This window comes from Balaenoptera physalus (genome assembly GCF_965194825.1).
Source record: "Balaenoptera physalus genome assembly, chromosome: 1".
NCBI classification, from domain to species: Eukaryota; Metazoa; Chordata; class Mammalia; order Artiodactyla; family Balaenopteridae; genus Balaenoptera; species Balaenoptera physalus.
Window position 1 is genome coordinate 41655719 of NC_138882.1, and position 22765 is coordinate 41678483.

General features: G+C 37.4%; 1 protein-coding gene across 10 annotated transcripts in view; it reads right to left on the minus strand.

The window, feature by feature from the left end:
- LOC309665534 (uncharacterized protein) overlaps positions 1-22765 on the minus strand; it is a 107694-nt gene that overhangs the window by 69631 nt on the left and 15298 nt on the right. The gene's annotated exons all lie outside the window — the stretch shown is intronic.

Consider the following 22765-nt stretch of genomic DNA (forward strand, 5'->3'; position numbering starts at 1 on the left):
CCCGAGTTAGCATCACCGCCTCAGCTCCACCTCAGATCGTCAGGCATTAGATTCTCATAAGGAACCTAGATCCCTCGCATGCGCAGTTCACAGTAGGATTCACGCTCCTATGAGAATCTAATGCTATCGCTGATCTGACAGGAGGCGGAGCTCAGGCGGTGATGTGAGCGATGGGGAGCGGCTGTAAATACAGATGAAGCTTCACTCACTTGCCCGCTGCTCACCTCCTGCCGTGAGGCCCAGTTCCTAATAGGTACTGGTCCTGGCCCGGGGGTTGGGGACCCCCTGGTCTAAGCCATCTAGTCTGTGGTATCTTATGACAACCCAAGCTGACTAATCCAACACCCAAGTTGAAAAAGTAGGTGAAATCTGTGGTTTTCATATGGGCAAAATATGAAAGACAACAGCATTTCCTTATTATTGGATATGCCTAGGTATTCTGTTGATGAGCTGACAATGTTGGATGAGTAATAAAATACATATAGTCGTCCCTCAATATCCATGGGGATTGGTTCCAGGACTGCCCACAGATACCAAAGTTCACAGATGCTCAAGTCCCTTAATATAAATTGGTGTAGTATTTGCACATAATCTATGTAAATCCTCCCATGTACTTTAAATCATCTCTAGATTACTTATAATACCAAATATAATATAAATGCTATGTAAATAGTTCTATATGGCTTACCTGAAAAATAGAAATTGTGGCAAAAAACTCAAAAGCATTACCTCTTGAAAGAAGGACTCAGGATCTGGAAGGGGAAGAAAGGGTGCTTCTTCATGGAAGAATCTATTGTATTCGTGGTATCTGAGAAGGATTTGACAAGTGAATTTTTTCTTTTCTATTACCTAATGAACTTACTGCTTCCACTCAAATCCTCCTCATACCCAGCAGAATGTCTGACTCTGATGTTGGTGGCAGTGTAGTTTACAAAACTTCTAGCAGGAGATGTGATGAGGTGTTTCCCTGGGACCTGAGTTGTGTTAGTTACTAGAGTAGATATTTAGGGTTATAGGCTATTCCATGTTGTGCTGAGCACCAGATCCTGAGATAGAGGTACCCATGTATCCTATAGTACAATGTGTGTGTGTGTGTGTGTGTGTGTGTGTGTGTGTGTGTTTGCAAGGCCCTCTGAAGCCCAGGATCCAGGGCAGAGACCTCTCTTGCCTGGGACTAAAGAGGGGACTGCCATTTTATTTAAAGTAAACATCACATACTACGTCTCTCAGACAACTCTATATCTGGATTATTATCTTTGTGTTTTAGAGTTGGCTTAGATTATGAATACCATGTAGGGGTTCAGAATTTTTTCTTATACTTGAGGGCATTTTATTCAAATGCAAAACACATTTTACACATCAAAGCAAAGAATAATAAAGAAATGAATGAATCTTACATTGTGCAACAAGAACTGAATCACTGTGACTGCATCATACTTGCACATGCAAGCCTTTGTTTCACCCACTTCCAATTACCTCTGAGCTGCATCTGCCAAAAACTGGAAGTTAGATTCCAAAGGCAGAGCAGACAACCTAGGCTCTCCCCTCTCACCCCTCTATAAGAAAACCTTATGGGTTTATCTGTACTTAGGCAACCATCTTTTCTTCTACTTTAATATTTTCTTCACATGAAGAAAACAATAAAATGAGTTGTACTACAAATACTGATTCCCTTAGCTCTTCAAATTTTCCTCTTATTTCTTTTCTCCTAAAGGGGATATAAGAACTAGATTAATACCTGCCCTTGGTTTTCAAAAAAAGTACAAAAGAATATAAAATGACAAGTAAAAATCTTTTTCTTTATTCCTAACCCCCAGTAAATTTATCAGAATTAACTATTGTTAACATTTTCTTGTGTAGCTTTCCAGAATTTTTCTAGGCATATACAAGGACCTACTTTAAAAAAAAAAACACACACACACACAAAAGATTAATGGGAACATGTCATTCACACTCATCTGTATTTTATCTTTTTTTTTTAAACATAATTTATCTTGAAGATATTTCATCATACATAGAACAAGCTTATCTCCTAAAGTTCTTTAAAAACTAAATGAGGTATAGAAAGTCTGAGCCCTTTTAAAACCTGAAACTTAGAGTGACTGAATTGCATTATTAAATGAAAAAAAAAAGCTAAATGAGGTAATTATGTCTCATTATTAGCACTAGATCTGGGGTATGTTAGACTCTCCAAAAAAAAGCTTCATACCTCCCTTTCATTAAGAGAAGACTCACATGGATCACTGTGATTCTGAAGGATTCTATTATTTAAATGTTGGTGTCAGAGTAGAAAGTCACAGAATTATATGATTTCTGAGTGGACAGCTCCTATAAACTATTTGGTTCAAGGGGTAAAGCCTGTACCAAAACCAAGCTTTGCTTTCAGTTTGATGTCCTCTCATCCTTTTTCATTTCTAATATAATTTTGATTTTTATCTATTATTCATCTTAAAAATTAAAGTAGAGCATGTAAAAGTGTTAAACAATGGTAATATATCAGGTGTGTGTTTACTGCTCAAAAGAAAAAGGCTAGTAATTTTCACTTAGAGAAAGTAGCTCAAAACAAAAATAATGTGTGTTTTATTTGAAAAATAGAAATTATGGCAAAAAACTCAAAAGCCTTACTTCTGGAAAGAAGTACTCAGGGTCTGGAGTGAAAAGAAGACTTCTTCCATTGTCTGAATTTGTTTGCACGTGCATTCATTCTTCTATTTGAAAAACCAGGATTAACATATGTAGGTAGTTGGGCAATGTTTGGTGCCCTTGTGTTTTACCTAGTGATCTGTCCCTCAAAGCTTTTAAAATGCTGATGGAAGGAGTAGTCATCCAGTGTTCAGGGTGGAGAAGAGGTGGGTAAACATCAAGAATCCAGAAGAAAAAAAAAAAAAAAAAAGAATCCAGAAGAGTGCTCTAATATTGGAAAGGGAATAAAACTTGGGAGTTCCTTGCAGAGGAAAAAGGGAGTTATGATAGGACCTTATACCATGAAGCATGGACAGGGATTTTTACTTTGCAGTTGTTCTAAAGGACACTGCAAACAAGAGAGGCTGGGGGGAAATGTGAAAAGTGGGATTACTCAAATTAATCTGGCTGAAAAAGTTAGGGAATAACTGATGAGACCAACATAACAGTGGGTAGAATAAGCTCTCTTGTCTTGATGAGACTAGCTTGTTTTCCTCCTAAACATATGATGATCTAAGGAAACCGCCTAAAATGAGGTTAGGCAATCTATCATATGACCCAAAGTCACCCGGCTCAGACTCCCAACTGAAAAATGGAAATTCTGAAAACTCATGTTTACATCACAATGATGTGGTAAAGGCACAATAGAGCCAAGCAAAAAAGGCTTAAGGCTTAAGTTTTGGCAAATCAAGTACTCTGTTATTTAAAAGTCATTTGAAGCATAGAACCACAGAATTGGAAGGAATCTTAAAGGTCACTGAGCCCCCTCATTTTCCAGATGAGGACGCAAACAGGGACCCAGGGACCAGTATAGATCTCAGATCTAGTCAGAGGGGCACCAGAATCCAGGTCTCCCAAGTCCATGCCCAGGTTGTACTCCTTCCCCTATTCCCTGAGAATGTTTATTGCTGGCGGTCTGATATATGCTCCATCCTATGCCAATGTCCCCTTTTAAAAGTAGTTTTAGGGACTTCCCTGGTGGTCCAGTGGCTAAGGCTCCACACTCCCAATGCAGGGGGCCTGGGTTCAATCCCTGGTCAGGGAACTAGATCCCACATGTCGCAACTAAGAGTTTGCATGCCACAACTAAAGAACCCACATGCTGCAAGCAAGATCCCACGTGCCACAACTAAGACCCAGTGCAGCCAAATAAATAAATAAATAAGTAGTTTATGATTATCTTTTCCCTCTACTAATTAATTGTATGAAATTGTAAATTCAATATAAAGGAATCATATATCTTTACTTGGGGAAAATATTCAATGGACATATAAACTATGTATCAGAAAGATCCTAAACTAGAGATGGAAGAGAGGGTGGGTGTGTAAAAGTGGGTACCTCATTGAAACATTCATGTTACACACACACGCACACACACACACACACACCCCAAGCATCCAGGCAAAATCAAACCATGCTTATTCAAGGATATGAAATAGAGATTGTAGGAGCAAGGATAAGAGTAGAGAGCCTTATTTGATTCATTCCAAAATACTGGTGATAATAATTCACCTTTTGTAGCTATTTGTTGGTCAACCAAATTCACTCAAGAATTTATTGGGTGCTATCTCTGTTTCCTAAGCTCTAAGGTTTCAAATGTGAAAAAACACAACTTCTCACTTAAGGAGCTCACCATCTAGGAGAGAAGAGAAGTAGAGGCAGCAGGCAGATTTGGTACCACATGCTAACATTTCAGGTAGCTGGTCAGTTGATTTTTAGAAAGCAAAGATCTGAAAAAGCATTGTACTTGAACAGTTTTTCAATTTACCAGTTTCTAAAATGTTTAAGAATATTTTATTTCTATTCCATTCACAAAATGAATTTAACACTGAGAAACTTAAGTCAATTGAACAAAGAATATTATTGGTTCTGCCCATAAGTAGATGACATACAAGAGAGCCTTTAGCTAGTTTAACCGAAGTGTTATTATATACTTATGAATTTGATGGGATTGTGGAGAGCAATGAGTCAGTTATTAGCTATAAGCACCTATGGCTACAGATTTTCTCCTTACATCCAAGTTAACTAGTTTCTCTACTGATTTAAGTGCTAATTTTTATATAGCAGAGAGCTTCAGAACTTTTTGATGGAGAATATACAAGATTCCAATAACTGAAAATTACATTTAAAAAGTCATTTAAAATTTTTATTGTGGTAAGAACACAACATGAGACCTGTGCTCTTAACAAAATTTTAAGTGTACATTATTGATGACTATAGGTACACTATTGTACAGAGGATCTCTAGAACCTATTCATCTTGCTTAACAAACTTTATGCCTGTTGATAAATAACTCCTCATTTCCCCTTTCTCCCAACCCCTGACAACCACCACTCCACTCTTTGATTCTGTAAGTCTATTTTAGATAACTCATATTAGTGAAATCATGCAATATTTGTGTTTCTGTGACGGACATTTCACTTAGCATAATGTTCTCAAGGTTCATCCATGTTGCTGCAGATTGCAGAATTTCTTTCAAGGCTGAATAGTATTCCATTACATGTGTATGTATGTATCACATCTATCTGTCGATGAACAAGTTTAGGTTGTTTCCACATCTTGGCTACTGTGAATAGTGCTACAATGAACATTGGAGTGCTTATAGCTCTTTGATATCTTGATTTCAATTCTTTTGGATACCCAGAAGTGGGATTGCTGGATCATATGGTAGTTCTATAGGGAATTTTTTGAGGAACCTCCATACTGTTTTCCACAGCAGCTGCACCACTTGGCATTCCCACAAACAGTATGCAAAGGTTCCAATTTCTTCACATCCTCACCAACATTTGTCTTTCGTTTTTTTAAATGATAACCATTCTGAAAGGTGTGAAGTGATAGCTCATTGTAGTTTTGATTTGTATTTCCCTAATGATTAGTGATATCGAGCATTTTTTCATGTCTGTTGGCTATTTTTATGGCTTCTTTGGAAAAATGTTTATTCGAATCCTCAGCCTATTTTTTAATCAGGTTATTAGTTTTTTACTATTGAGTTGTAGGAGTTCCTTATATATTGTATTAGTCAGGATTCTCCAGGGAAACAGCACCAATAGTATATAGATACAGATATAGATATAGATATAGATACAAATACAGATAGATACATATGAGGAGATTTATTATAGGAATTGGCTCACATGATTATGGAAGCCAAGAAGTCCCACAATCTGCCCCCTGCAAGTTGGAGAACCAGTAAAGCTGGTGTATAATTCAGTATGAGTCCAAAGGTCTAAGAACCAGGAGCTCTGATGTCCAAGGGCAGGAGAAAATGGATGTCCCAGCTCAAGAAGAAAGAGAATTCACCCTTCCTCCACATTTTGCTCTATTCAGGCCCTCCATGGATTGGGTGATGCCTGCCCACATTGGTGAGGGTAGATTTTCTTTACTCACTCTACTGATTCTAATACTAATTTCCTCCGGAAACACCCACACAGACACACCCAGAAATGATGCTTTACCAGCTATCTGGGCATCTCTTGTCCCAGTCAAGTTGACACAATTAACTATCACATATATTTTGCAGATTAACCTCTTATCAGATATATGGTTTGCAAATATTTTCTCCCATTCTATAGGCTGCCTTTTTACTCTGTTGATTGTTTCCTTTGCTGTGCATAAGTTTTTAGTTTGATGTAGTTTTATGTATGCATGTATGTATGTTTTTGCTGCCTGTGCTTTTAGTGTCATATCTATGAAATCACTGCCAAGACCAGTGTCATGAAGATTTCTGCCTCTGTTTTCTTCTAGATGTTTTACAGTTTGGGGTCCTACATTTAAGTATTTAATTCATTTTGAGTTGATTTTTGTGTATGGTGTAAGAGACGGGTCCAATTTCATTCTTTTGCATGTGGATAGGCAGTTTTACCAGCACCATTTGTTGAAAAGACTATCCTTTTGCCATGGTATATTCTTGGTATCCTTGTCAAATTCAGTTCACTGTATATGCATAGATTTATTTCTGTGCTGCTGGATTGATTTGCTAGTATTTTATTGAGGATTTTTTGCATCTATATTCATTAGGGATATTTCATTTAGTTTTTTTTTTTTTTTTCTTGTGGTATCTTCATCTGCCTTTGGCATCAGGGTGATGTTGGCCTCACAAAATGAATTTGGAAGTGTTCCCTAATCTTCAATTTTGGGGAGAGTTTGTGAAGGACTGGTATTAATTCTTCTTTAAATGTTTGGTACCCAGAAAACTACTAGAGCTAATCAATGAATCTGGTAAAGTAGCAGGATACAAAATTAATGCACAGATATCTCTTGCATTCCTATACACTAACAATGAAAAATCAGAAAGAGAAATCAAGGAAACACTCCCATTTACCACTGCAACAAAAAGAATACCCAGGAATAAACCTGCCTAAGGAGGCAGAAGACCTGTATGCAGAAAACTATAAGACCCTGATGAAAGAAATCAAAGATGATACAAACAAATGGAAAGATATACCATGTTCTTGGATTGGAAGAATCAACACTGTGAAAATGACTACACTACCCAAAGCAATCTACAGATTCAATGCAATCCCTATCAAACTACCAATGGCATTTTTCACAGAACTAAAACAAAAAATTTTACACTTTCTACAGAAACACAAAAGACCTTGAATAGCCAAAGCAATCTTGAGAAAGAAAAACGGAGCTGGAGGAATCAGGGTCCCTGACTTCAGACTATACTACAAAGCTACAGCAATTAAGACACTATGGTACTGGCACAAAAACAGAAATATAGATCAGTGGAACAGGATAGAAAGCCCAGAGATAAACCCATGCACATATGGTCGCCTTATCTTTGACAAAGGAGGCAAGAATATAAAAGGGAGAAAAGACAGCCTCTTCAATAAGTGGAGCTGGGAAAACTGGACAGCTATATGTAAAAGAATGAAATTAGAACACTTCCTAACACCATACACAAAAATAAACTCAAAATGGATTAGAGACCTAAATGTAAGGCCAGACACTATCAAACTCTTAGAGGAAAACCTAGGCAGAACACTCTTTGACATAAATCACAGCAAGATCTTTTTTGACCCACCTCCTACAGTAATAGAAATAAGATCAAAAATAAACAAATGGGACCTAATGAAACTTAAAAGCTTTTCCACAGCAAAGGAAACCATAAACAAGACAAAAAGACAACCCTCAGAATGGGAGAAAATATTTGCAAATGAAGCAACCGACAAAGGATTAATCTCCAAAATATACAAGCAGCTCATGCAGCTCAATATCAATAAAACAACCCAATCCAAAAATGGGCAGAAGACCTAAATAGACATTTCTCCAAAGAAGACATACAGACTGCCAACAAACACATGAAAAGATACTCAACATCACTAATCATTAGAGAAATGCAAATCAAAACTACAATGAGGTATCACCTCACGCAGGTCAGAATAGCCATCATCAAAAAATCTACAAAGAGTAAATGCTGGAGAGGGAGTGGAGAAAAGAGAACCTTCCTGCACTGTTGGTGGGAATGTAAATTGATACAACCACTATGGAGAACAGTCTGGAGGTTCCTTAAAATACTAAAAATAGAACTACCATACGACCCAGCAATCCCACTACTGGGCATATACCCTGAGAAAACCGTAATTCAAAAAGAGTCATGTACCACAATGTTCATTGCAGCGCTATTTACAATAGCCTGGACATGGAAGCAACCTACGTGTCCATCAACAGATGAATGGATTAAAGAAGATGTGGCACATATACACAATGGAATATTACTCAGCCATAAAAAGAAATGAAACTGAGTTTTTTGTAGTGAGGTGGATGGACCTAGAGTCTGTCATACAGAGTGAAGTAAGTCAGAAAGAGAAAAACAAATACAGTATACTAACACACATATATGGAATCTAAAAAAAACGGTACTGATGAACCTAGAGGCAGGGGAGGAATAAAGATGCAGACGTAGAGAACGGACTTGAGGACACAGTGGGGGAAGGGGAAGCTGGGACGAAGTGAGAGAGTAGCACTGACATATATACACTACCAAATGTAAAATAGATGGCTAGTGGGAAGCAGCCACATAGCACAGGGAGATCAGCTCGATGCTTTGTGACAACCTAGAGGGGTGGAATAGGGAGGGTGGGAGGGAGACACAAGGGGGAGGAGATATGGGGATATATGTATACTTATAGCTGATTCACTTTGTTGTACAACAGAAACTAACACAACGTTGTGAAGCAATTATACTCCAATAAAGATATAAAAATAAATAAATAAAAGGAATTTATGCTGTAAAAAAAAAAAAGTTTGGTAGAATTCACCAGTGAAACCAAACTTGTTGGAAAGTTTTTGATTACTGATTCAATCTCCATACCAGTCACAAGTTTGTTCAGACTTTTTATTTCTTCATTACGTAGTCTTGGTATATTGTATGTTTCCAGGAATTTATCCATGTCTTCTGGGTAATCCAGTTTGTTGGCATATAATTGTTCATAGTAGTTTCTTATAGTCCTTTTTATTTCTGTAGCATTAATTGTAATGTCTCTTCTTTCATTTCTGATTTTATCTATTTGACTCTTCTCTTTTTTCTTCTTAGTCTGAGGATTCATCAATTTTATCTTTTAAACAAAACCAACTCTTAGTTTCACTGACTTTTCTCTTGTTTATCTATTTTCTCTTTTGTTTATTTCTGCTAAAAATGTTATTTCTTTCTTTATGCTGACTTTGGGCTTAGTCTGTTATTCTTTTTCTAGCTCCCTGAAGTGTAGTTAGGTTTTTATTTGAGATCTTTCTTCTTTTTTAATGTAAGTATTTGTCACTATGAACTTCCCTCTTAGTATTTCTTTTGCTGCATCCCATAAGTTTTGGTATATTATTTTCATTTTTGTTTATCTTGAGGTATTTCTAATTTCCTTTTTTGGTTTCTTTTTTGGCCAAATGGCTGTCCAAGAATGTGCTGTTTAATTTCCACATACAGATATCCCCAACTTTTTGAAAGTTCACTTTACACCACTTCACTTTTAAGAAAGACTTACATTAGTACTTGTTTTCACTAACCTAAAGAAATCTGAAGGGGGTTTTCACTTTTACAAAAACAAAAAAACGTAAAGTGAAAATAGCATTCAGCATTTGTTTTTCAGTGAGCCATTACAGAGGCAGTGCGCATCCCAAGCAGTGAGAGAGGCACCACAAAGCTTCTTCCCTGGAAACTTTACTCAGCATCTTGACATCAAGCCACCACAGCTTTGAACTGTGCCTGTGAGCATCTGTGCTTTATCTTAATTTATTTTGTGCATCCATTAGCAAGATTTGTCCTAAGGTAACTGCTTCTTCACTTTACACCATTTTGGCTTACAAAAGGTTTCATAGGAACACTATAGTGTCAGATAGGGAAGGAAACTTGTATTTGTGAATTTTCCAGTTTTCCTTCCACTGTTGATTGCTGGTTTCATTCGATTGTGGTCAGAAAGGAAACTTGATACAATTTCAATTTTCTTAAATTTGCTAAGACTTGTTTTGTGACCTAACATGTGATCTATCCTGGAGAAAGATCTCTGTGCACTTAAGAATGTGTATTCTGCTGCTTTGGGTCGAATGTTCTGTATATGTCTATTAGTTTCATCTGTCATAGTGTTGTTCAACTCTTCTGTTTCCTTACTGATTTTCTATCTGGATGTTCTATCCATTATTGAAAATGGGATATTGAAGTCTCCTGTGATTACTGTATTGCTGTTTATTTCTCCCTTCATTTCTGCCAATGTTTTCTTTATATAGTAAGGTGCTCTGATGTTGGATGCATATATATTTATAATTGTTATATCTTCCTAGTGGATTGACCCTTTAATCATTATATAATGTCCTTTGTCTCTTGTGACAGTTGACTTAAAGTCTATTTTTTCTGATATATGTATAGCACCCCTCCACCACCACCACCACCCTCTTTTGGTTACCATTTGCATGGAATACTCTTTCCTTCCCTTCATTTTCAGCCTTAAAGTGAGTTTCTTGTACACAGACATAGCTGAGTCTTTCTTTTTTTAAATGCATTTAGCTACTCTGTGCCATTTACATTTAAAATAATTATTAACAGGGGAAAATATACTATTGCCATTTGTTAGTTGTTAGTTCTGTAATTCTTTTGTCTGTTTTTTCCTCTCTTTTTATATTCCTTTGTATTTGGATTTTTTGTATTGCTATGCCATGATTCTTTTCTCTTTTTTTCTGTAACTTCTATAGGAATTTTTTATCTGTGTGTAGTTACCTTGGCGCTTACATAAAATATCTTACAGTGGATCCTTGGGGGCATAATAGGAAGGCCAGGGAGATCAGGAGAGGCAGGTGCGAGGACCCATCTGGGAGAAGTGAGAGAGGAGCAGAGGGCATCTGCACCACCCACTGGGGCCCGGGGAGCCTGCTGAGCTACCAGGCCAGTCCCCTGACCTCCAAGGCCCTCCCCTCTGGCCACACTGGTCCTGAGGGTATAGAAGGGAGGCCGGGGAGATCAGGAGAGGCAGGCAGGAGGGGCCCTCCCAGACCGGAGGAGCAGGAGAGGAGAGGAGGGCGTCTGCCCTGCCCACTCGAGCCCAGGAAGCCTGCTGGGCTCCCAGGTGAGGTCCCCTGCCCTCTGAGACCAGGGGTGGGGGGCATGCCTGGGCCCCTTCTGTTCCTTGAGCCTAAGCCCCACCCTCCACAGCCCCCAGGGCCTTTTCCAGCCCTGTGGGTCCTAAGCATAGGCCCGTCCCACTGCCCAAAACTTGCCCTTGCTTAGGCCCCACCCTCCACAGCCAAGCCCTTCCCCCCCCCCCCAATTATTTTTTCTTTTCCCTCCTCTTTCTTACTATTGTGGTACTGATGTACCTTCCAGTTGTTGATTCATCTATATTTTTATTTTTATATTCTTTCTAACATATCTGTTAGTTTCCTAGCCTAATTTTTTTACTTTGTTATTGCTCTCTTTTGTTTTTTATTTATTTATTTTTTGGCCACCCCACGCAGTTTGCAGGACCTTGGCTCACGAGCCAGGGGTCAGGCCAAAGCTCCTGCAGTGGAAACTCCGAGCCCAAACCACTGGACTAACAGAGAACCTCAGACCCCAGGGAATATTCATCAGAGTGAGGTCTCGCAGAGTTCCTCATCTCAGCACCAAGACCCACCTCTATCCAACAGCCTACAAACTCCAGTGTTGGAAGCCTCAGGCCAAACAATCATTAAGACAGGAACATAATCCCACTCATTAAAAAAAAAAAAAAGTCACAGATGAAGGAGCAAGGTAAAAACCTACAAGACCAAATAAATGAAGAGGAAATAGGCAATCTACGTGAAAAAAGAATTCAGAGTAATGATAGCAAAGATGATCCAGAATCTCGGAAATAGAATGGAGACCTGGATTAAGAAAATACAAGAAATGTTTAACAAAGATCTAGAAGAACTAAAGAAAAACAGAGATGAACAACATAATAACTCAAATGAAAAATACACTAGAAGAAATCAGTAACAGAATAACTGAGGCAGAAGAATGAATAAGTGAGCTGGAAGACAAAATGGTGGAAATAACTGCCAAGGAGCAGAATAAAGAAAAAAGAATGAAAAGAATTGAAGACAATCTCAGAGACCTCTGGGAAAACACTTAATGCACCAGCATTCAAATTATAGGGGTCCCAGAAGAAGAAGAGAAAAAGAAAGGGCCTGAGGAAATATTTGAAGAGATTATAGTGGAAAACTTCCCTAACATGGGAAAGGAAATAGTCACCCAAGTCCAGGAAGCACAAGGAGTCCCATACAGGAGAAACCCTAGGAAAAACACACCAAGACACATATTAATCAAACTAACAAAAATTAAACACAAAGAAAAAATATTAAAAGCAGCAAGGGAAAAACAACAAATAACATAAAAAGGAATCCCCATAAGGTTATCAGCTGATTTTTCAGTGGAAACTCTGCAGGCCAGAAGGGAGTGGCAGGATATACTTAAAGTGATGAAAGAGAAAAACCTACAACCAAGATTACCCTACCCAGCAAGGATCTCATTCAGATTCGATGGAGAAGTCAAAAGCTTTTCAGACAAGCAAAAGCTAAGAGAATTCAGCACCACCAAACCAGCTTTACAATAAATGCTAGAGAAACTTCTCTAGGTGGGAAACACAAGAGAAGAAAAAGATCCACGAAAACAAACCCAAAACAATTAAGAAAATGGTAATAGGAACATACATACCAATAATAACCTTGAATGTAAACGGATTAAATGCCTCAACCAAAAGACAGAGACTGGCTGAATGGATACAAAAACAAGGCCCATATAAGTGCTGTCTACAAGAGACCCACTTCAGACCTAGGGACACATACAGACTGAAAGTGAAGGGATGGAAAAAGATATTCCATGCAAATGGAAATCAAAAGAAAGCTGGAGTAGCAATACTCGTATTAGATAAAATAGACTTTAAAATAAAGACTGTTACAAGAGATAAGGAGGGACACTACATAGTGATCAAGGGATCAAGCTAAGTAGAAATATATGTTTATATTATATATATAATATATATATTAATATATTATATATATTTATATATTTATATATGTATAAGTTATAAATGTTTATGCACCCAACATAGGAGCACCTCAATACATAAGGCAAATGCTAACAACCATGAAAGGAGAAATCGACAGTACCACAATAATAGTAGGGGACTTTAACACCCCACTTACACCAATGGACAGATCATCCAAACAGAAAATAAATAAGGAAACACAAGATTTAAATGACACACTAGACCCAATAGATTTAATTGATATTTATAGAATATTCCACCCAAAAGTGGCAGAATATACTTTCTTCTGAAGTGCACACAGAACATTCTCCAGGATAGATCACATCTTGGGTCACAAATCAAGCCTCGGAAAATTGAAGAAAAATGAAATCGTATCAAGCATCTTTTCTGACCACAACGCTATGAGATTGGAAATCAATTACAGGAAAAAAACTGTAAAAAACACAAATACATGGAGGCTAAACAGTGCACTACTAAATAACCAAGAGATCACTAAAGAAATCAAAGAAGAAATAAAAAATGCATAGAAATAAATGAAAACGAGAACATAATGACCCAAAACCTATGGGACGCAGCAAAAGCAGTTCTAAGAGGGAAGTTTATAGCAATTCAATCTCACCTCAAGAAACAAGAAAAATCTCAAATAAACAATCTAAGCTTACACTTAGAACAACTAGAGAAAGAAGAACAAGGAAAACCCAAAGTCAGTAGAAGGAAAGAAATCATAAAGATCAGAGCAGAAATAAATGAAATAGACACAAAGAAAACAAGAGCAAAGTTCAATAAAGTAAAAGCTGGCTCTTTGAGAAGATAAACAAAATTGATAAACCCTTCGCCAGACTCATCAAGAAGAAAATGGAGAGGATGCAAATCAATAAAATTAGAAATGAAAAAGGAGAAATCACAACTGACGCTGCAGAAATACAAAGGATTCTAAAAGACTACTACAAACAACTATATGCCAATAAAATGGACAACCATGAAAAAATGGACAAATTCTTGGAAAGGTACAGTTTTCCAAGACTGAACCAGGAAGAATTAGAAAATATAAACAGACCTATCACAAGTAATGAAATCGAAACTGTAATTTAAAATCTTCCAACAAACAAAAGTCCAGGACCAGATGGCTTCACAGCCGAATTCTATCAAACATTTAGAGAAGAGCTAACACCAATCCTTCTCAAACTCTTCCAAAAAATTTCAGAGGAGGAACACTCCAAAATTCATTCTACAAAGCCACCATCACCCTGATACCAAAACCAGACAAAGATATCACAAAAAAAGAAAATTATAGACCAATATCACTGATGAACACAGATGCAAAAATCCTGAACAAAATACTAGCAAACAGAATCCAACAGCACATTAAAAGGATCATACACCATGATCAAGTGGGATTTATCCCAGGGATGCAAGGATTCTTCAATATAAGCAAATCAATCAATGTGATACACCATTAACAAATTAAGGAATAAAAACCATATGATCATCTCAATAGATGCAGAAAAGCTTTTGACAAAATTCCACACTCATTTATGATAAAAACTCTCCAGAAAATGGGCATAGAGGGAACCTACCTCAACATAATAAAGGCCATATATGACAAACCCATAGCAAGCATCATACTGAATGATGAAAAACTGCAAGCATTTCTACTAAGATCAGGAACAAGACAAGGATGTCCACTCTGCTACTCTTATTCAACATAGTTTTGGAAGTCCTAGCCACAGCAATCAGAGAAGAAAAAGAAATAAAAGGAATACAAATTGGAAAAGAAGAAGTAAAACTGTCACTGTTTGCTGGTGACATGATAGTATACATAGAAAATCCTAAAGATGCCACCAGAAAACTACTAGAACTCATCAATGAATTTGGTAAGGTTGCAGAATACAAAATTAATGCACATACATCTCTGGCATTCCTATACACCAACAAGGAAAAATCAGAAAGAGAAAGTAAGGAAACATTCCCATTTACCACTGCAACAAAAAGAATAAAATACCTAGGAATAAACCTGCCTAAGAGGGTGAAAGACTTGTACTCAGAAGACTATAAAACACTGATGAAAGAAATCAAAGATGACATAAAGAGATGGAAAAATATACCATGTTCTTGGATTGGAAGAATCAATACTGTGAAAATGACTATACTACCTAATGCGCTCTACAGATTCAGTGCAATCCCTATCAAATTACCAATGGCGGGCTTCCCAGGTGGCGCAGTGGTTGAGAATCTGCCTGCCAATGCAGGGGACACGGGTTCGAGCCCTGGTCTGGGAAGATCCCACATGCTGCGGAGCAACTGGGCCCGTGAGCCACAACTACTGAGCCCGCGCGTCTGGAGCCTGTGCTCCGCAACAAGAGAGGCCGTGATAGTGAGAGGCCCACGCACTGCGATGAAGAGTGGCCCTCGCTCGCCGCAACTAGAGAAAGCCCTCGCACAGAAACAAAGACCCAACACAGCCAAAAATAAATAAATATATAAATTTATTTAAAAAAAATTACCAATGGCATTCTTCACAGAATTAGAACAAAAAAATTTACAATTCGTATGGAAACACAAAAGACACTGAATAGCCAAAGCAATCTTGAGAAAGAAAAACGGAGTTAGAGGAATCAGGCTCCCTCACTTCATACTATACCACAAAGCTACAGTAATCAAGACAGTATGGTACTGGCACAAAAACAGAAATATGGATCAATGGTAAGGCATAGAATGCCCAGAGATAAACCCATGCACAAATGGGCACCTAATTTACGACAAAGGAGGCAAGAACATACAATGGAGAAAAGACAGCCTCTTCAATAAGTGGTGCTGGGAAAACTGGACGGCTACATGTAAAAGAATGAAATTAGGACACTACCTAACACCATACACAAAAATAAACTCCAAATGGATTAAAGACAAATGTAAGACCAGACACTATAAAACTCTTAGAGGAAAACATAGGAAAAACCCTCTTTGACATAAACCACAGCAAGATCTTTTTTGACCCACCTCCTAGAGTAATGGAAATAAAAACAAAAATAAACAAATGGGACTTAATTAAACTTAAAAGCTTTTGCACAGCAAAGGAAACCATAAACAAGAGAAAAAGACAACCCTCAGAATGGGAGAAAATATTTGCAAATGAAACAACAGACAAAGGATTAATCTCCAAAATATACAAACAGCTCATTGAGCTCAATATCAATAAAACAAACAATCCAGTTAAAAAATGGGCAGAAGACCTAAATAGACATTTCACCAAGGAAGACATACAGATGGCCATGAGGGACATGAAAAGATGCTCAACATCACTACTTATTAGAGAAATGCAAATCAAAACTACAATGAGGTATCACCTCACACCAGTTAGAATGGCCATTATCAAAAAATCTAGAAACAATAAATGCTGGAAAGGGTGTGGTGAAAAGGGAACCCTCTTGCACTGTTGGTGGGAATGTAAATTGATACAACCACTATGGAAAACAGTATGGAGGTTCCTTAAAAAACTAAAAATAGAACTACCATACGACCCAGCAATCCCACTACTGGGCATATACCCAGAAAAAAACATAATTCAAAAAGAGACATGTCCCACAATGTTCATTGCAGCTCTATTTACAATAGCCAGGACATGGAAGCAACCTAAATGTCCATCGACAGATGAATGGATAAAGAAGATGTGGCACATATATACAATGGAATACTACTCAGCCATAAAAAGTAACGAAATTGAGTTATTTGTAGTGAGGTAGATGGACGTAGAGTCTGTCATACAGACTGAAGTAAGTCAGAAAGAGAAAAACAAATACCATATGCCAATGCATATATATGGAATCTAAAAAAAAAAAAATGGTACTGATGAACCTAGTTGCAGGGCAGAAATAAAGAGGTAGACATAGAGAATGGACTTGAGGACATGGCGTGGGAGGGGGAAGCTGGGGCAAAGTGAGAGTAGCATCGACATATATACACTACTGAATGTAAAATAGTTGGCTGGTGGGAAGCAGCAGCATAGCACAGTGAGATCGGCTCAGTGCTTTGCCATGACCTAGAGGGGTGGGATGGGGGGATGGGAGGTAGGCTCAAGAGGGAGGGGATATGGGGATATATGTATGCATAAGGCTGATTCGCTCTGTTGTGCAACAGAAACTAACACAGTATTGTGAAGCAATTATACTCCAATAAAGATCTAATAAAAAATTTTTTTTAAATCACAGTAGCATACTACTGTTCACACTTTATGAGGAAAATATTTCTGTCAGAACAAAAAAGTTAAAAAATAAAAAAATAAAGGTGATAACAACTTAAGTTCAATCACATACAAAAACTGCATACTTTAACATCTCCCCCCCACACACTATGTTATTGGTGTCACAATTTATATCTATTCATCTTTATTTATTATTTTTTACATTTATTACATTTACATTTATCTTTACCAAAGTTTCATACTTTCTTATGCTATTATGTTGCTATTTAGCACACTTTCATTTCAACTTGAAGAATTCCCTTTAGCATTTCTTGTAAGGTAGGTCTAGAAGTCATGAGTTCCCTCAGCTTTTATTTGGGAAAATCTTTATCTCTCCTTCATTTCTAAAGAACAGTTTTGCTGAACAGAGTATTCTTGGTTGGCTTTTTTTTTTTTTTCTTTCAGCATTTTGAATATATCATTCTACTCTCTTCTGGCCTGAAAGGTTTCTGCTGAAAAATCCACTGATAGTCTCATATGCGACAAGTTACTTTTTTCTTATTGCTTTCAAAATTCTCTTTGTCTCTGACTTTTGACAATTTGATTACAATGTGTCTCAGTGTGGATTTCTTTGGGTTTATCTTAATCTTTTTTGGGGGGCGGGGTGCTTCTTGGATCTGGACATCCATTTCCTTCCCCAAATTTGGGAAGTTTTCAGATATTATTTCTTTTAATAAGCTTTCTGGTCCTTTCTCTCCCCATCTCTTCTCTTCCTGGGACTCTCATAATGTGTATATTAATCTATTTGATTATCCTATAAGTCTCCTAAGCCCCTTAAGCTTTCTTCACTCTCTTTCATTCTTCCTTTTTTTCTCCTCTGGCTGAATTATTTCTAATAATGACTTGTCTTTGAGTTTGTTGATCCTTTCTTCTGCTCCTGAACCCCTCTAGTGAATTTTTTAGTTCAATCATTGTGTCTTCTGTTCCATGATTTCTGTTTGGTACTTTCAAATATTTTCTGTGTCTTTGTTGAAACTCTCACGTTGTTCATGCACTTTTCTCTTGACCTCAGTAAGCATCTTTATGAAAGTTATTTTGGATTCTCTGTCAGGTAAATATATAACTCCATTTAATTAGGGTTGGTTTCTGGAGATTTATCTTGCTCCTTTGTTTGGAAAACCTTTGCCTAAGTCTTCATTTTCCTTGTCTCTCTATATTGGTGTATGTGCATAGACAAAGCAGGCACCTCTCCCAGTCCTCATGGACTGGCCCTGTACAAGAGAAGACTCCCATCAGTCAGCCCTTCCAGAGATTCTGGGGACCTGTACCACCGCTTTCCCTCTCCAAGAAGAAGCAGGAAGTTACAGCTTTGTCCACTTGCTCTGTGCTGTGCCAGGGGTAGCAATTGTATCTATTAGCCCAAACCACAGCCTATCTCCATTCTCCCCTTAGCAGCTAGACTGCATCAGATCTATCAGAGTTCCAAGACTGGCAAGACAGATTCTAGTTCTTTGGTCAACCCCAGAGAAGTTGGTGCTCTGGACACATGGATCTACTCTTTCCCTCCCCAAGGGGTAGATGAGAGCTAGAATTTTTCATCTGTTCACTCTATGCTGAGCAGGAAAAAGGATCTATGACATCTAGAGCCCAAGCCTCTGTCTCCATTCCCCCTCGGGTGGCTAGACTGTACCAGACCCCCTAGAGTTCCAAGACTTGCAAAACAGAAGCCAGTCCTCTGGGGAGCCCCCTTTGAAAAACTGGGGTGCTGGATACACAAACCAATGCCTTCCCTTTCCTGGGAGAAGCTGGGAGCTATGGGGTCTCTTCCTGATTATATGGCACTATGCCGGGGGCAGGGACGATGGTGAGAGGGTGTCCTGAATCTCCCTATTGGCTTAGGTGAGCCTGATTTTGCACTCACCCAGGGTACAAGAGCCTTTCATTTAATTTCTGGATTTCTCACAAAGTGAATTTGTTCATGAACTGTTGCTGAACTGGTGTGTTTGTTTGCAGGGGAAGAAGGGTCCAGGGCTTCCTACTTTGCCATCTTGCTGATGTCACTCCTGAAAATTTTTAATGTATAGGTTTTTCTGAAGTCAAAATAGTTTGCTAAATTTGGGGAAAACTTTACAAAGGAAAAAACGCTTTAAAATCTGTGACATTTTCTCACAAAGATTATTTCTAAATTTATGAGTTATATTTACAGGAATATGTCAATCAGTACTTCAGAGACCATTGTTTATAAGTCATATTAAATTTGAGAAAAACATTTTTCTATTTTTAAAGAGAGCCAAAAATTAATAGAAGTCATGAAAAATAAAAAAACTGGTTAGATATGTTTTTATAGCAATGCTAAATGTAGACATAACTGTGAAGAAATATTATTTCATTGAATCTTCATTTAATATATAGTAATTTACTTCAGGTGAGAATAAAAATGTTACCAAGGACACTATCGGGCTACCATGGCATTTTCCAGGCTTCAATTTCAAATATTTCTAGACTCTCCTAAAGACAATAGAAATGCTAGCATAGTAATAACGGGCCTGGAAGTGGCAGGCAGGCAGTTTATTACTTTGAAAAATAATCTTATTAATAAGTTTCCTGGAAAAGAACAGTTAATAATACTATACAAACAGAGGTCTACTTTTAAGATTCTGAATTTTAGAATGTCAGTGATTTAGCTATTTATGTGTAAATAAACATATTCTACTGGACATAAAAGAGATAATAGCACAAAAATTTATCTTTCTAAAGGTTAGTTCAAAATCTATTTTAAAAATATATTTCTTATGCAATCAAAACTACAATGAATTATCACCTCACACAGGTCAGAATGGCCATCATTAAAAAGTCTACAAATAGAAAACTAAACATCTATATGTAAAAGAATGAAATTAGAACATTCTCTAACATCATATACAAAAATAAACTCAAATGGATTAAAGACCTAAACGTGGACTTCCCTGGTTGTGCAGTGGTTAAGAATCCGCCTGCCAGTGCAGGGGACATGGGTTTGATCCCTGGTCCGGGAAGATCCCACATGCCGCGGAGCAACTAAGCCCGTGCGCCACAACTACTGAGCCTGCGCTCTAGAGCCCACGAGCCACAACTACTGAGCCCACATGCCACAACTACTGAAGCCCGTGTACCTAGAGCCCACACTACGCAAAAAGAGAAGCCACTGCAATGAGAAGCCTGCACACCACAACAAAGAGTAGCCCGCACACCACAATGAAGAGCAGCCCCTGCTCGCCGCAACTAGAGAAAGCTCACACACAGCAACAAAGACCCAGTGCAGAAACGAGGCCCAACGCAGCCAAAAATAAATAAATAAAATAAATAAAATTTTTTTAAAAAGACATAAATGTAATACCAGATACTATAAGACTCCTAGAGGAAAACATAGGCAGAACACTATTTGACATAAATCACAGAAATATTTTTTTGGATCCATCTCCTAAAGTAATGGAAATAAAAACAAAAATAAACAAATGGAACCTAATTCAACTTAAAAGCTTTTGCTCAGCAAAGGAAACCATAGACAAAATGAAAAGATAACTTATAGACTGGGAGAAAATATTTGCAAATGATGTGAACAAGGGATTAATTTCCAAAATATGCAAACAATTCATACTGCTTAATATCAATAAAACAAACAACCCAATCAAAAACTGGGCAGTGAATGGATAAAGAAGTTGTGGTACATATATACAATGGAATATTACTCAGCCATAAAAAGGAACAAAATTGAGTCATTTGTTGAGACGTGGACAGATCTAGAGACCGTCATACACAGTGAAGTAAGTCAGAAAGAGAAAAACAAATATTGTATATTAACGCATGTATGTGGAACCTAGAAAAATGGTACAGATGAACCGGTTTGCAGGGCAGAAGTTGAGACACAGATGTAGAGAACTACAGTATGAACACCAAGGGGGGAAAGCCACGGGGGGGTGGGGATGGTGGTGTGCTGAATTGGGTGATTGGGATTGACATGTATACACTGATGTGTATAAAACTGATGACTGATTAAAAAAAAAGAAAAAAAAAAGAAAAAAAAAAAACTGGGCAGAATACCTAAATAGACATTTCTCCAAAGAAGACATTCAGATGGCCAACAGACACTTGAAAAGATGCTCAATATCGCTATTAGAGAAATGCAAATCAAAACTACAATGCGGTATCACCTCACACCAGTCAGAATGGCCATCAAAAAGTCTACAAATAATTAATGCTGGAGAGGGTGTGGAGAAAAGGGAACCCTCCTACACTACTGGCAGGAATGTAAATTGGTGCAGCCACACCGGAAACCAGTAAGGAGCTTCCTTAAAAACCAAAAATAGAGTTACCCTATGATCCAGCATTACCACTCCTGGGCATATATCTGGAAAAAAACTCTAATTAAAAAGATACATGCACCCCAATGTTCATAGCAGCACTATTTACAATAGTCAAGACATGGAAGCAACCTAAATGTCCATTGACAGATGAATGGATAAAGAAGATGTGAGATATATATATATAGATATATAGATATATATAATACTCAGCCAGAAAAAAGAATGAAATAATGCGATTTGCAGCAACATGGATGGCCTATGTATTATCATATTAAGTGAAGTAAGTCAGACAAAGGCAAATATCATATGATATTACTTATATGTGGAATCTAAAATATGATACAAATGAACTTATTTACAGAGCAAAAATAGACTCACAGACATAGAAAACAAACTTATGGTTACCAAAGGGGAAAGGGGTGGGATAAATTAGGAGTTTGGAATTGGCAGATGTGAGCTACTATGTATGAAATAGATAAACGACAAGGTCCTACTGTATAGCACAGGGAACTATATTCGATATCTTGTAATAAAATATAAGGGAAAAGAATATGAAAAAGAATATATATACATATATATATAACTGAATCACTTTGCTGTACACCTGAAACTAACACACATTGTAAATTAACTATACTTCAATAAAAAATAAAAAATATATTTCTTCCCAATGCTTGGTCAACAACCAGTGAACTACATGTTAAATAATGGCAAACACTCAATGAATTATAAAAATTATACTTGATTTTTCATTAAGAATTATAATTAATGGAAAGTATATCAAATGAAAAGATAAAGGGTTGAATTTTTCAAAATTGAGAACTATACAAGTGGTACAGTAAATTCTCATCAGTGGTTAGGGAATGATATGTGACAGATAACCGAAAATTCTAGTTAGTTGTCCAAACTTTATAGCTTCTAACTAAATGCAATCTTAATTATTAATATAAGCCTGGCTGCAGGAAATAAATGCTTATGGAAGACTGCTTGAGAGACTTGATAACCTGAATATTACCTGTTGCAGGAACAGGGCCATCAGAAAGTTTTCTATGTAGACTGTATTTAGAGTTAGA